Here is a 15,458-nt window from a genome sequence, read left to right as displayed (position 1 = left end):
CAGATTTTCCCAGCTCACAGAGGATTGGCAGAGAAAGCACTGCCAAGCAATATCACCGACACATCTGTCCTCCCTCAGCTCTGCAGTTCAGCAGCTCTTTCATCTAATGCTCTTCTAAGATTCAATATCTCATAAAACAGAGACAAAAGATTAATTCTGTTATTGATCTTATCTCTTCTACTCTGCCCTCTGCTTTAGGACTTGTGTCACAAGCAGTTGAGATTCTGCAGGACACCACAGAGCACAATGTTTTTGCAGGAGACAGGTGACACCGTGCTGGGGTGGATGGTGCCCAACAACCACCTCTGCAGTCTCTGAGGACAGAGACTTGCACTACCTGAGGACAAAGCTTTAGCTGTTACACTGAGAACTGCTGCTTCTTGAGCAGACTTCTTCCCCTCAGCTACAATTGTTCACCAGTAAAACCTGGAGATGAACATCTGGAGCCCCTGAAGGCTGCAGATTTGGTCACTGATCTCAGCATAAGGTAGATTTACCCAGCCCACACTCCCAAGCAAACATTTCAATCCGTACAATAACAAAGAGGGAGAGTTTGCACATAAAACTGATGTGCCCAAAATCTCACATATAATTTAAGGCACTCATACCTTATTCATCATAAGTGTGAGATCCAGTAATGGAAAAAGTGCAGAGGAGTAAAAATTGTTTAAGCGAATCAGATGGGAAGACACTAAAGAGCTTTCAGAATTAATTGATCGATAATGTGTTTGAGACTGATTTCCAATAGCAGTGCTTCCTGCAGAAACAACAAACTGGATGAGGATTTATACAAAAGCATTTGGTATATTTATTGGATTTTAAGTCTAATGCATTTTGAGAATTGCTATTGTCTCCTAAGCCTTATTTTGTTGGCCAAAATTACACATTAGTATTAAAAGGAAAAAAAATCCTCTCCCCACAAAAGCACGTCTTTCTGCACTTGGCACATGAGGCTCAAATAACTCAATAAAGATTAGATGTACTTCAAACTGAAACACACTAGTGCCCAAGCAGCTGTCCTCCTTCCAGCCAAGCTGTGTGTGATTTGGGGTGGGAATAAAAATATGTTCTATCAGCCAGTGATCAAGCCAGATGTGTGGGGTTCTTTTTTAAAATCCACATTAATTTTTCAAGGGACACTGAAGCAGGTTTGTATGAAACTTACAGCAGTTCCTAAGGAATATTTTTAAAGGCCTTATTTTTTGCCAAATTTCATATAATGGAAGGTTTTATTCGTGTTGTTTGACATTTCCTGATTTCTTATCTGTCCCTCATGTGACAAATACATATATTTATTTTTGTTGGCTAAGCTGTCCTGACTCAAAGTGGGAGTTTTTAGTTGTGTTACTATTGATCAATTATCAACAGAATTAAATCATTCTGATTAAATACTGAAGTGTTTTCTACTGACTTTCTCCCAAGGAACATCCTTTCTTGATTCTGTCTCCTTCCTTTCCAGGCTTCTATCTAGAAAAGAATTCAGACAAGAACCTCTACTTGAGGAAAAAAATCAGTGAGCCACTTTTATGCAGCAATAGCAGCTGCACAAATAATAAGTTTTTTATGAAGGTCTGAACCTAATTTTATGTTAGGAACATAAAGCTCTAACTTTCATAGCTGAATTAGAAAGTCTAACAGAAAACAGGAGCTAAAATCAGAACCAAAAGCATCTAGCAAGGATTTACAGAACTTCTGTCAGATTAAGTTAAAGCTCCACAGTTGAATCATAAATTTAATCAGAGACTACTAACTATGAATGGAAAGATTTGGGGACAAAGGATTAAAGGTCAAGGAAAAAATACCTATTGGGCTTTTTTTCAAGTTAGTTATGGGCAGGCCTTGGCCCTACAAATATATCCAGTTAAATTCCTGTGCAATCTTTCAACAGCCAATCCAACTATATCAGCAGCAGAACAGATGATGAGCTTTCAATAGCCTTGATTTTTTTAATTTTTTTTTAAATTTCTTTTCAGAAGACCATTTTAGAGAGTGAGTAGAAGCCTGGGCAGCCTTTGTTTCTGAAGATCTATAACCTGATGATGGCCAACAGGGAGAGAGGGGTCACTGCTTGCAAATGATTTTCAATACTTCCTCTAGAGGGAATAGGGTGGTTACTGTGAGCTGCTTCAGGAGATGGACCTACAGGCCTCTCACTATTGTTACTGAAAAACTTCAAGATTTATTGTCCTGCCTAAAATTCATAAAATATTAAACTTTCTTCATTATAACACTGCAGTGCTTTGCCCTCATAAAGTTGATTTTTCATAAAACAAATTCAGTGGTTAAATTATTAATTTTTTTTTTTGACAGAAGAAAAAGAATGTTGTGATTTGTGGGATTTCTTGGTGCCATCCTAACCTATCAGGCTCTTGCACAGAGCTGCTCTTGGTGACCTCCTTTCTCCCTGCCTTGGCTGGAGAGAAGCAAGAACGATCTGGTTGGATCCTCTGAAAGCTCTGACAGGAAAGGCACGTCAGCTCTTACAGGTTGCTCAAGTGAGGGCACGGAGGTGGCTTTTTACACTTCTGTCCCATCCCAAAGAAAACGGCAGCGACTTTGGGAGCTCTCTGAGGGAAGCCTAAGGGGCTGAGTTAGCAGAGCCTGAATCTCAACTATCTGCTTTAGCTCCAGTAATGAGATTTATTTTATTTCTATGTAGGTGGTCTTTTATTTCTTAAATGCAATTAGCATACAGTTGTTGCCTGATGGTTTTATTTATTTTTGAAAGTGCCGACTACTGGCCTTGCTTTCATAGTTCTCGCATTTCCAGAATTGACTTTTGTGCTCCACAAGCCTATTTTCAGGAAATATTTTGTAAGAGGGGTGATATTTTGAACTCTACTTTTAAGGCTGCAAAGGCTTCTGCTTTTTTCTTTCCTTTGTCTGTTCATTAGGGGCCATCTTTAATTCCTAGATGTGTTTTCGGAGACAAGTTCCTTTCCTTTGAAACATACCATTAAAACTAAAAACAGTTTCGATCTTTAAGCAAAGTTATGTGTTTAATTTATGAGATTCTATGCTATAGAATGTTCTGAGTGGCGCACCAAAATTTACATATTTGCCCCTTTTTAGGCTTTCTCTGGATATTTCCTGGCATGTTCATTAACTGCCTTTTGCTCATTACATAAACACGTGAAAAACTATCCGACTTGCTCAGTTTTAGTTGTACAATGAATAGAAGGTTTCAGGCTCTTAATCAAACTATGAAAAATTTCAACATCCCAGTTTTTTGAGGATGACATAGATGAGAGCTATGTGGTGTTTCCAACTTCTGAGTTGTATTACAGCCTTGATTTCTGTGATTCACGAATTTATAATTCATACTCTCAAAAAAGAAAATGGAACATTTTTGAAAATAAACATCATGCATATTGCAAATTACAATAAACATGTCAGCAAAAGTGAATATACTAACAGTTTATGGTGGCCAATTTGCTACTTTATTCTTTTTATATAAATGCACAAATTACAACTGCCCATTGTGGTCACATTAAAGGGAGAATGGTGTGGAAATTTCTGTTCTCAATAAACCCATAAAGAAGTGGACATGACTTATTTTTAGACAGAATTGTGCTCATAATGTGAATAGTCACCTAAAATCTGCTGAGAAAAACATAATCAGTTTCACAAGAAGTCTAAAATTTTCTTTTTATCCCATTAGTCAGCCTAATAACAAGTTTTACAATTTGTCCTTGTAAAGTTCATAAAAACAATGACAAATATAAAAATGCCACACCGAAAGTTGAAAAAAAAAAAGTTTTCCACTCTTCTATATGATGTTGCGAAACTTGTTGAAGTCAGTGAAATTAAACTACCATAACACATAATCTGACCCCTAAATTCACTGAATAAGGGACAGCCCTGTTGGAACAAAAGCTTCTGAGATTTGACAGAATTCTTTACAAGCTGTGGCACCCCTGTGCTCAATATGCTGGAAAACAGTGGCAAAGTAATTTTCCTTTAATGTGCTGTGTGCAAACTCTTCCATATACAGAAGACTAAGGATCTCATGAGAAAAGGTTTTAGGGGAACTCAAGTAAGTCTTCATTAAATCCTTCAAAAGCATTCTAGTTAAAGAAGTTGTATATTATTTCAGGAAAAGTACTTAGCAAGTACAAGGAAAATTAATTAGCAAGTCTTTGCTTCTGAAACCTGTTTGTTTAAGACATAAACAACAAAGGGCTCTGAATATCTGCACTACACAACAGATAAGCCCTTTCTACATTCAGAAGGATAGATGCCAGATAGAAACATGTCCAAATTCAGAAAACACTCTAAACTTCCTCAAGATTTATAGATGTTGGGATCCAGAAAGTGTAGTTCAGGGCCATAATAGAACCAAGTCAATATATAAAGCTAGAACTCAGATATGAGAGGACTTTCATTATGTTTTGTGGGGTTTGATTTATATTTCTCATTCAGCCTTCTTCCCCAAAAATCTTACAGAAATAAAGTAACCAAGTTGAAGTGCAGTCTTAATTCAGACATTCTAAATCATAGGTTAGAGGATAACAAGATGAAGAACCAATCAAACCTTTTTTCTGTATTTTTAAGTTGCTGTCTTTCAGGCAAACCACTTGCTGAGATTGTCTGCATTACTGTGGTCTGTCTCGGTCTAGAAAAGAGAAAACTGTCCCAGCTATTGTGGATCATAGCAGAAAAAGGAAACAAAATAAATGGGTGAGACTTGAGTAATGCATTCTTCTCTTCCCTGCCCCAGCTGGTTTAAACCATCTTGGCAAAAACTTCTGAGGAAAGGTTTTTAAACACAGTGCAGGTTGGTCAGGGAGTCCAAGTGGATATCGTTGTTTGTAAACTTCAACCCAATTACTGCTCAAGTGAAGGAATATGACACAGCATTATCAGTACTGTGTGTCTTAAGAAAGTAGGAGATCAATGGACTTTGGCTCCCAAAGTCTGAGGAGCAAACACTTCTATTCTGGATCTGAACTAATACAGAAAGACAGTAAAAACCAGAGAAATGTCAACAAAGGATATTATCAAACTAACTCTCTGCAAATATTAACAGAAGAGACTAAGAACTTCTACACAAATACTACAACATTTTTACATTGAGATTTCTTTTTTAGCTATGAATTTTTTTCACCAAAACTAAGTACTGTACTACATAATGATGATGCCAGGATAAGAAGGGATCAGAATTTCTGACAAAGATTGATGGCAATGATCTAATGCTCTGGGAGACCATTCTCCATTTCGAGCAGGAAAACTGCAGACTATGATAGTCATAAGACCAAGTCCTTGGCATGGAACATAAACACCTGCAAGTAAGCTTGAGTTATTTTTAAAATCAATGATGTATTTTATAAACAGTAATTGCGAAAGAATCAAGGTGTGTGAAAAATTAAAGTTTTATCAAGAATTAACCTGGCGTATCACGTTTTAAACTGCAGTTAACTACAATCATGCTCTTACCTTTATCTGACTAACTGATTCTTTTCTAATCCAAAAAAATTTTCCTTTTGTGAGCATTGGAAGCATTAAAATATGGTAGAAAGGAGAACTGAAAAAAATCATGTGAAACATGTGAAACCAACCCAGCACAAATACAGGTTATAAAAGAAAAAGTCCAGCATAAATGCAACACTATTCAAACCACTGATGGTATAACCATCAGTTATTAAAGAAAGATTACATTTACTTCTGACTTTTCTGTCTAGTTTTTTAAACAGATTCCACGTAATATTATTGAAATTGTAGATCGGTAAAGAAAAAAACAAACACCTTTTTTTTCCCAGGTTTTCTCCTGTTACATGTATTGTTGTTTTCTCTCTGTATTCTGTCAAGCATTTTAGTAGCATAGTTTATAAATATTGACAGAAGCATGGCTTTTGTTAGTGAGTTACCCATGGTATGATCCTTTTAATATCAGAAGTATGTAAAGCAATCATCTGTTATGGTTTTGGATTCTTTTGGCACATCACTTATGTGTTCATAATCTTCTCTTTTCTCTCATCTGCCTATTTCCTATCTTCAGGTACATTTTTGCAAATTGCATCCTCTGTTAACAAAGATATAAAAATCATACACTTTCTCTTACTGGCAATACAGAAATATTGCTGTCTTCCTATTTTTCTGATATCCCTTTTCATCACAGAGCATTTTCTTGGTACTTTAGGATACACTTCACACTTCCAGTGAGATGTTAATAAACCAAATCTCCCCTTGGTATATTTTCATGGGTTTTTTCCAGACAAAATGCTATACAAGGAGATTTCTCTACAGATAATGAATCAGTTAATGAAAAATGGTGCTAAGAAGGTTATTTAATCCACTTTCTGTATCTCAAAAGATTGGAAACTAGACAAAATACTACTAACACTAGCAATAAAAGACAGATCCTTAGCTCGGTCTCTGATGTTTTTAAAAGACTGGTATTAGTAATACTAGATATCCATGGTGGTAGAAAGCAGTAATTATCCAGTTTCACAAGATGATTTCTTTCTGCCTGTCCCCACCCACCTGCCAATGAAGAGAAAAATAATCTGTAAAGCACAGGTGTGTGTAAAGCCTTCTAGTACCTAAAGGGGCTCCAAGAGAGCTGGAGAGGGACCTTTTTACAAGGGCTTGTAGTGATGGGACAAGTAATGGCTTTAAACTGAAAGAGAGCAGGTAATAGGAAGAAATCCTTTCCTGTGAGGGTGGTGAGGCCCTGGCACAGGCTGCCCAGAGGGGCTGTGGGTGTGTTCAAGGCCAGGCTGGATGGGACTTTGAGCAACCTGGTCCAGTGGAAGATGTCCCTGCCTGTGGCAGGGGTTGGAACTGGATCATCTTTAAGGTCCTTTCCAACCCAAACCATTCCGTGATCCTGACTTTGCCTGTGCACCATTTGGAACATTTCACTTCCTGCAGTGCACACGTGTGCACTCATGTTGTCCAACTACAAGTTTCATGCTCTACAAAGCTGCCCCTGTGAGTTTTTGTTACAGTAACAAATGAGTAAAATGATTCCTGGACAAATGGAATACATGAGCACAACACTGATATTTTCAGATAGATCTTCAGTACCCTCATGTTCATTCAGAAAAGAGGAATAAAAGTTGTTCCCTTCTTGAAGGTCTTGAAACAAACAGGCAGCAGTTCTAACTTGCAGTTTTACAGTAAGTTGTCAGGCATCCATGAAGACAAAGCCAGATCTTGATTGGGCAAGTACATCTTAGCCACAGGTAATAAAGCAGACACAGATGTACAAAACTATCAAGACAGGAAAACAAAAGTTTGGAAGAACAGTGAGAAAAGCTTTACATTTTTGCATAACAGGAAATCCACTGAACAAAAAAGAATTACAAATAACCACTAACATGTCTCACTTGCCTTAAAGAAATACAAAAGCTCCTAAAATGAGAAATAACATCATTGAATAAGAACCACAAATTGAAGAATTTTATTTCAAAAAATGTCTTTGAACACAGAAGCTCAGTGCACAGAGAAGATGATGGAGTTGAAGACAAAGAACTGCTAAAATAGAACTGAAATGAAAGCCAAGATGAAATAACCTCTTCAAGTTCTGATGCTGGCAGACAAACACCATTCAATAGAAGTTTTCCAGCAATGACAATTATCCCATAGGGCTTCAAAACAATTTATATACTCACAAGAAGAATACGTGTGAGAACAATGTTCCACATTGCTGAAAACTACCAAGAGGGGGAAGGAGGTACCAACCACTTCCAAATCAGTTAATTTGAATTCTTAGAAAGATCTTACAATACAAATGGGAACAAAGGTTACTTTATACTGAGATATGCTGGTTCATGGGCAAACATTCCCTCTGTAGACATGTGTGTAGTTGCAAGTCTCAGCCCTAAAACCAAATGAAGACACCATAGAAAAAGCTTGGGTTTTCAGATATAGCCCAGGACTTTCTGAAACCAATAACCAGAGAAATGCTCTAGTCCCAAGATGTGAATTTAGGAAAGAAAATGGATAAAGTAATGTCCTGATTCAAACAGAATTATAATCTAACCTTGTCCACAACATGGTGTTCAGAGACATGCTGCTCTCAGGGAATAACATCCGTGTCCTGCATGAAAATCTCCCACTGCAGGCAGAAGTGACATGCACACAGAAGAGTAATTCCCTAGAAAGGTGCAGCAGCAAGCAAGCAGACAAGGACCTGAAAGGCTGATCAGTAGGAGTAACAAATTTAAATGTCATAGGTGCAGGGTTCTGCTGAAGAGGAAACACCCTCAACACCAGAAACAGAGAAGATGGAGAGCCCCTCTGAGCGGGTACTGAGGGCAGAAGCTTTATTGCCTGTTAAAATCAGGAGTGATCTCAAATCCTTGCAGTGCTCTCCTGGAAAGAAGAAAGTGGGCAGAGTGGAACAGGATCCTTAACCAACAAGATGAGGCTAAAGAAAAGCTACTGTCTTCCAGGACAGTGCCAGATGATCTGAGAAGAAAAAAAAAATATGAGATGAACACTTTCTCCTCCTCCCTTGATCCCCAAAGAATCCCAGTGTTCCAGGCTGACAGAGACAGGGAGAGGCAGTTTCCAGTCTCCAGCCCAGTTTGCCAGTTTAGTGAGAAGAGCAATAGAAAAGTCATGTCTCAGAACATGCCTGAACCCTGCAGCCTGACAAGGCAGTAACAGGGTCTTTGTTGAAAAGATTTGAGGCCACACTTAAATGCACCCCAACATTTCCTCAACTGTTGGCTGTCTCTGATAACGTTTTGATTCCAATTGGATCTGAAGAAGGACCTGCATGTCTGAAAGCTGACGTTTTTCAGATTACATCATTTGGTTTAATTAAAATACTGCTTCTTCCCACAAACTTTTCTCATTTGTGTTACACATGAACACTGGATATTCAAATCCTTGAGAAATTTAAACTTAACAAGATGGTCAGTATATCAATGGGACTTCTTTTATAACTCCGATGACCTCACCCAACAATGCAAAAATAATAGCTTTGAGTTTTATTCCTCTTCCTTTTACAGTCCTCCACAGTAGGTAAGTCCAGAAACCATTTCAACAGACATAAGTGTTTAAAAGGGTTAATAAGACTTAAGAAATATTTAATCAAGACTAATCAGGACTAGACAAATCCTGATTTTGATAAGCTTTTCACTTACAGTCCAGTGATGGACAGTTTGACTAAAGGCACAATATACCCTAAAGAACCTTTTTATTGCTGACAGTAATACTTGGATTAAAATTAGCCCAGCATGATTTTTAAATCCCAAATTGAGTCTGCAGAAAAGGCAGTTAAAAAAGGGTGGGTTTATTTTTTTTCTACTCACAAACTGAGCAAACTTGATCTGGAAGTCATTAACAGATAATAAACATAACCTTCCCCCCCTCACTCCCAAGATGCCATCTCTACAGTCACTTTTCAGCATACGGTCATATTTTTACAACTTGTCATCCTACAGAGAAAAGCCTCATAGGCTTTCATTTTATCCGATTTCTCCCTCACTGCTAAGGAATTACTGCCTTCTTTTCAACAGAATTCACTTCCTAACAAGGAGAAAGAAGTGGAATGAAAGAAGAAAAAATTGGTTTGAAGAAAAGGTTACAAAATTCTGTTTAGGATGACAAAAGCCATTCTGAAAAGCAAGTAAAAAAATTACAGCAGGTCAACCTTAGACTGTGCTGCACAACCTGCCTCACACAGACCCCTCATGGAATTCGCCCTTATAGAACAGACCCAACAAGAAGCAAAGGCACCAGACACAACTTCTCACAAGATCATTTCTTTAAAAAAAAAAAAAATCACAGTCTGTAGAAGTAGCTTTGAAGATTTTAAACTATTCTTGTCACATGAAGTATCTGCACCCCTCTGACCTTCAAAACCAACTGGCTTAGTTTGCATGACAGCCTTGTAAACTAAGTTGTCATCTGTTCTTCCACATCATGACTGGCCATAGCCCACTATCAGACCAGGCTTGAAGATGCATCTTTTTCAACTCCTCACTTTCCCAATACAAAAATAATTAATTTGAAAACCGTAGTATGGATGGCTAAATAAATACCTTACATGAATAGAATTAAAACATAAAACCTTTATTTTAAAGGAGTTATTCTGTTAACTGTTGTAAGAAATTTAATTTAGCGTCTCAGATTTGTGGATGTTCTTTACAGCCATGGTAACATCGGAAAAACTTGACCAACCTTTGCCATTAAAATGAGAAATACTGACTATCTGAACAGAGAACAATGTTGCTGTAAAGTGCTCTAACTTCTAAATTCTGCTATTTTCTTTGCCAGATATACAAGAATTATGAAAATGCTTTTCATAATATGACTCCAATTTTAAAAGAGATGAAGAGGAGATCTTTTTAGGTGCAGCACTATTCCCATCCTGGTCCAAAGACATGAGGTAAGGGTTCTATAGATGAGAACTTGTTTTACCACTTTAAGATCCACAATCTTTTATTTTGTCATTGAAAAAAGATGAAGAGCTTTATCCTCACTGTGTAAGGGTAACTTATCTTTCCTCACTGCGTCAGGGACACAAAATTGGACATGGTGCAAACATCATGTCACCTGCTTCTCCTATTTGAAATTATTTACATTATGGGTCCTATGAATCTTGGAGAAAAACTGATTTGTTAAGAGAAGTAAGAGTTAGGGAAATAACATTTAGCATTGAAAGGACTAAGTACAGGATAAGTAAACCCCAAAACATCAGACAGAGGCTGGATATTCAAAATCCTGTGTTCAAGAAGAGACCAATGAGACAAGGATATTTCAAAATGTAACCAACATATCATTCTAACACCAATGCAAAAGAACAACTCGGCCAATCATCAGATACCACTTAGTTCCTTGGAATCTTCTTAAAATGTTGGGGGGAAGAACCAAAAAAAAAAAACCAACAAAAACCTACCAACAACAACAAAAAAAAACCACACCCCCAAACAAAAAAAACTAAACAAAAACCACAAACCCCAAACCCAAACCAACCAAAAAAAAAAAACAACAACCAGCAAATGACCACACACACATATCAACAAAAACACAAAAATAACCCAGAGAAAAAGATGGCTTTCTAAGCAAGCCTGTAGAGGCTCTGAGTAAGCGTGGAACTAGATAATTTAAAATTCAAGAAAATATGCTATCAGTTCCTTCTTATTTAAATATAGAATCTATAGATAAGTAAGTCTGCTCATCAGTGGATAAGAAAATGTTAAAAATTAAAATTAACAAATTGAGAGTTTGTATGACTGTCACCAGACAGCTTAATGCTGCATCTGCTCTGCTATACTTGAAAATCTGACTTCCCTCAGTAGAAAAAAATAAGACATATGTGGATGGTTTCCTGTTCTGAGAGAAGAACACAAGAATAGCTGTGCTCGGTCAAACCAAAGGTACACAGAGCGCGAGGTCCAATTTCCAGCTCTGACCAACATCAGATGCCTCAGCAAGGCTAAGAACATGGCAAGCACATAGTGATACTTCCACAGAAATCTCTCTTGGCCACAAGCATTTTGTGGCTCAGAAACCAGAGGTAGTGACTCTACTTAACAGCTCTGTATGTTTCTCCAAACTTCTTCAGTAATCTTTGACATTTTTTTAAAATTTAGTACCTGCAGTGTCCTTTTGTGCTAATAATATTGCATGAATAGCCATTTTTATTTTAGTTTAGTCTAATCTGATGTTCTGCTAGCCTTTCTTGCTTGAAAATTAGGGAATAGCCAGAGAACTTGTTGTAAGATATGTATTCATGCTATAGACAGCTGATAAGTTTTGTACATTAAGACATCTTGTGAACAGACAGCTCTTCTCTCAATACAGGTTTCTTTTCCCGATTTCCAAACCAATGGAGAAGAATTTCCATTTTCTGGATTCAATATTTGCAAGTTCTCATACTATAACCAAAACTTTTAATAGCACTTTTATCACATGTTTTGATGTTAGACTATACTTTTCTGAGACATGATTTAACAATACCATTTAGCCAAACAAAAATCTCCTGTCCTACCTTTTTATATATCACCATAATAAAGAGCTTTGCCTTCAGACCAAGATACAGAGATGCACATTTTAAGTGTATCTCACTTATCTCAGTCCTTCAACAAAGCAATCACACCTCACTTAAACTCAGTCCTTAAGCAAAACAAACAGCTCAGAGGTTAAAGCAAATAGCTTTTCTCAGTAGCTGTTCACTCTGAGGCGCTGTCAGAATACACAATTTAAATTCAGCTCTTCACAGTAGCCCTAGTGGGAGGAACACAGGCAGAAAGGTCAAATAAACCCGTCAGAGGAGCAGAGCAGCTCTGATCCACAGCCATTTTTCAGGATTCACCTAGACCTCTTCCTAGCAGAACTATTTTCTCATTGGGATGGACTGTTAGATTTACACACACGTTCTCTCAAAAAAACTTGGACATTCACAATTCTGTCTAGAAAAACCAGAGAATAAATTGTATAGAAATGAATCATCCTGAAAACAAAGGTCACTTAATGGAGTGACAAAGTGTTCTGCTGCCCGAGGTGCACAGACATGGTCAGTGTGTTACCTGCCATGCAGGGAGGTTCAATCAACTAGTAATCAAATACCATTTGAATGTTCTGTCAACTACCACAATATAATATCTTCCTGCTGCTACCACTGCTGCCCAGACTTCTGCTCTACAGAACCAATATTGGTGCTATCAGTAGAAGGATTTATTCCCTAGTTGATGACTTAGTTTCTTAGAATCCATATTTTACTGTACAACACATAATAGAAAAAACACTTGGAGTTAGATGGTCAACTCGATCCTTGAAAAATAATTCTGCCTCCCAGCAAGCGTGGGAAATCTTTCACATCAGGTTACTTTAGACATGTCACTTCTCAGTGGCACAGTTACTGCACTGCTCCCAAACACCAGAGTGGATTCAGGAACAGGGCTCTTTAAGTCTGAAGTATTCAGAGCCCAGCACAAATTATATGCTGCATATGAGCAAAAGGTATCACCTGAGCAATATATACTCCTTGCTTCATGAACTAATGTCTAAGTAGCACCTATTAGTGGCTGTTGGTATTTTCATCACATCTGAAATATCAACAATAACTAGAAGTGCATATAAAGTTTGTAGCTGGCATCCAATACTTGGAATCAGCTGCTTCCAGTGAACAAGCAACTGGGACTTCATGTGCTTTCAACATTGTTACTTTTCTATCACCCCTGGTGTTATCCCCCCCACACAACTAGGAAGTAGTACAGAAACTTGACAAACAGTTATATTATAAACTAACAAAATATGACAGTAAGAGTAAAAGCTTAAAACTAATCAGATTGTATTAACTGAGAGAGTGTCTTTCTTGATATCTTACTCATATCTTGTCTCACCAATATCTTAATGTGTGGTGGGAAGGAATGAAATGTGTTGCCAGCTGAATGACCTGAAAGTGTTGTGAGCAATATTTGGACTAGATCAGTCAAACAGAAGACATGCAGCCCACCCAGAAAGACCAAATATCAAGACTGGCCTCCAGAATATTCTTCCTCTTTTGTGGTGCAAGGTAATAATTGGATCAGAGTTTGGCTTTAACATCTGCTGCTGGTTGAGATCTCTGACTGGCCTTTCCAGCTTCAATCTGAGATACATTTTGAACATTATTAATTCTCATGACCTAGTGTCAAAGTCTGATAGAGAAAGTGATCTGGTTGTGTTATCTTCCAGTATTTAATATTGGTTCTGGATAGAAACAGCTGGAAACAATATCACTTTTGCTACAATAAATTTTCAGAGGAATTCATTGAAAATATCTCATATCTATAAAGAGCTGGTTTCAAAAATAGACTTATAAATCGAAGGTGTGTAGAGGAAAAGCCACATGAGCAAACTGCTTGAGATGAATATCTGACTACATTATACAGGACACAGGCAGAAGTAAATTCTCAGCTTAAAAACTCTGAGTACAATTTCATCCCAAACTCTGAACCCACGTTTTCTAATCAAAATGAAGTAGAGTCAGATTATCTCATACTTACTATTCATTACTCATTAATCTGTGGATGGGTTCTGCAATATCTCTTCATGTGCAGCTGTCATTGATTTCAGTAGATGCTTAGTATGCAGAAACTTAGAATGAACTCTGAGTCTGCTCTAGTATTATGCACAAATTGTACTATATGAGCTTTTACTCTGCTGGGATTTTTCCAACTTAAGTGAAAGCATTTAACTCTTAAAACTGTTTTTGATTTAGAACCCAGAGTACCTAGGCTGTCATTAGTTATTGCAGCGTGCCATGAAATAACCGCAAATGAAAGTAAGAAATGAAGAATTACCAACAACTGAAAGCGAGGCTTTATTTATAATTACCTAGTCAAAAAAGTATGACACGGTTTTGATGGGTCAAGTCCCCCCTGCTCCTTTGATGAGCTGAGGCAAAGGACTGTTGCCCGCAGCTCTCGGAAATCCCCCCGCAGCGTGTGCGCTGTCAGAGATTACACGGGGCGTGAACGCTTCCAGAACCTCCCCGAGCAGCACTTGCATGCTGGAGAAAAAAAGTCTCTCTTGATTTTCAGCTAGGGAGGTACTAACAAAATATTTCAACAATCTAAAGCAGCAGATTTCAGGGTATAGAAATGGACAAAGTCCAAACAAATAAATTTGGAAAATAAATTTGCTCTTTTTTTTTTTTTATTATTGGCCGTGAAATAACCTATATAAAGCGCTTGGCATATTTTTGTATGATAGAAGAATAAAAGCAGTGAAGATATGTGTATGCTTTCTTTCTGATTAAACGCTGCATGCAACCCTGTGACTAACAGCAGGAACGGTACTGGCAAAAAGCTGATGCATTTTTGACACGGTGGCAAACTTTTTTGTATGGGAGACTTGGAAAAAGGTGAGTGATATCTTGGGCATTCAAATTTGTGCATATATGCAAAAACCCCACACCTCTAAATACAGGTAGAGAAATTCTGTTCCCCATTACTGCCACTCATATCTCAAGAGACTTTTGAGTGAAAGTGCAACTTCCAAGAGGCTTCAGGAATTCAGCTTGCTTCCATTTTTTCAATAAACGATGAAACACTCCAAGGTCTTTCTATTCTCTGAGGCTATTTGAGGCTTAGAAAGAGGAAGGAGCTAAGATTCTGGTTCTAATTATTATAGTAATTTTGAATGAACAACTATCAGGTGATGAGGACCTGGTAGCACTTCAATACATTCCCTAATTTTTGAAGATGGAAGCAGAAGAGAACTGGTGCTGTAGCTGGAAGTCAAATCTTTCTAAGGTATATTTTTCTTAGTCAGTGTAAATACCTAAAACTACTTAAAACTGTTTCTTTCCAGAAAGTGTTGATATATAAGATCAGTTTTTCCAGACTTTATAGAATTTCCTCTTTCCCAGTAATGGAAAGTCTGCTTTTCTTTTTTTTCTCCCCATCTGCTTGAATGCCACAAGACAGTTTATCATTCCTAATCCTTAATTAATTAATTACTGCTCTAATACAGCAGTCCGAGTGCTTTTAGAAGATCACCATCAGAGGAAG

Source organism: Manacus vitellinus, unplaced genomic scaffold (genome assembly GCF_001715985.3).
Source record: "Manacus vitellinus isolate BGI_N305 unplaced genomic scaffold, ASM171598v3 scaffold_16_pilon, whole genome shotgun sequence".
Lineage (NCBI taxonomy): Eukaryota > Metazoa > Chordata > Aves > Passeriformes > Pipridae > Manacus > Manacus vitellinus.
Note: the sequence above shows the minus strand (reverse complement) of the source record.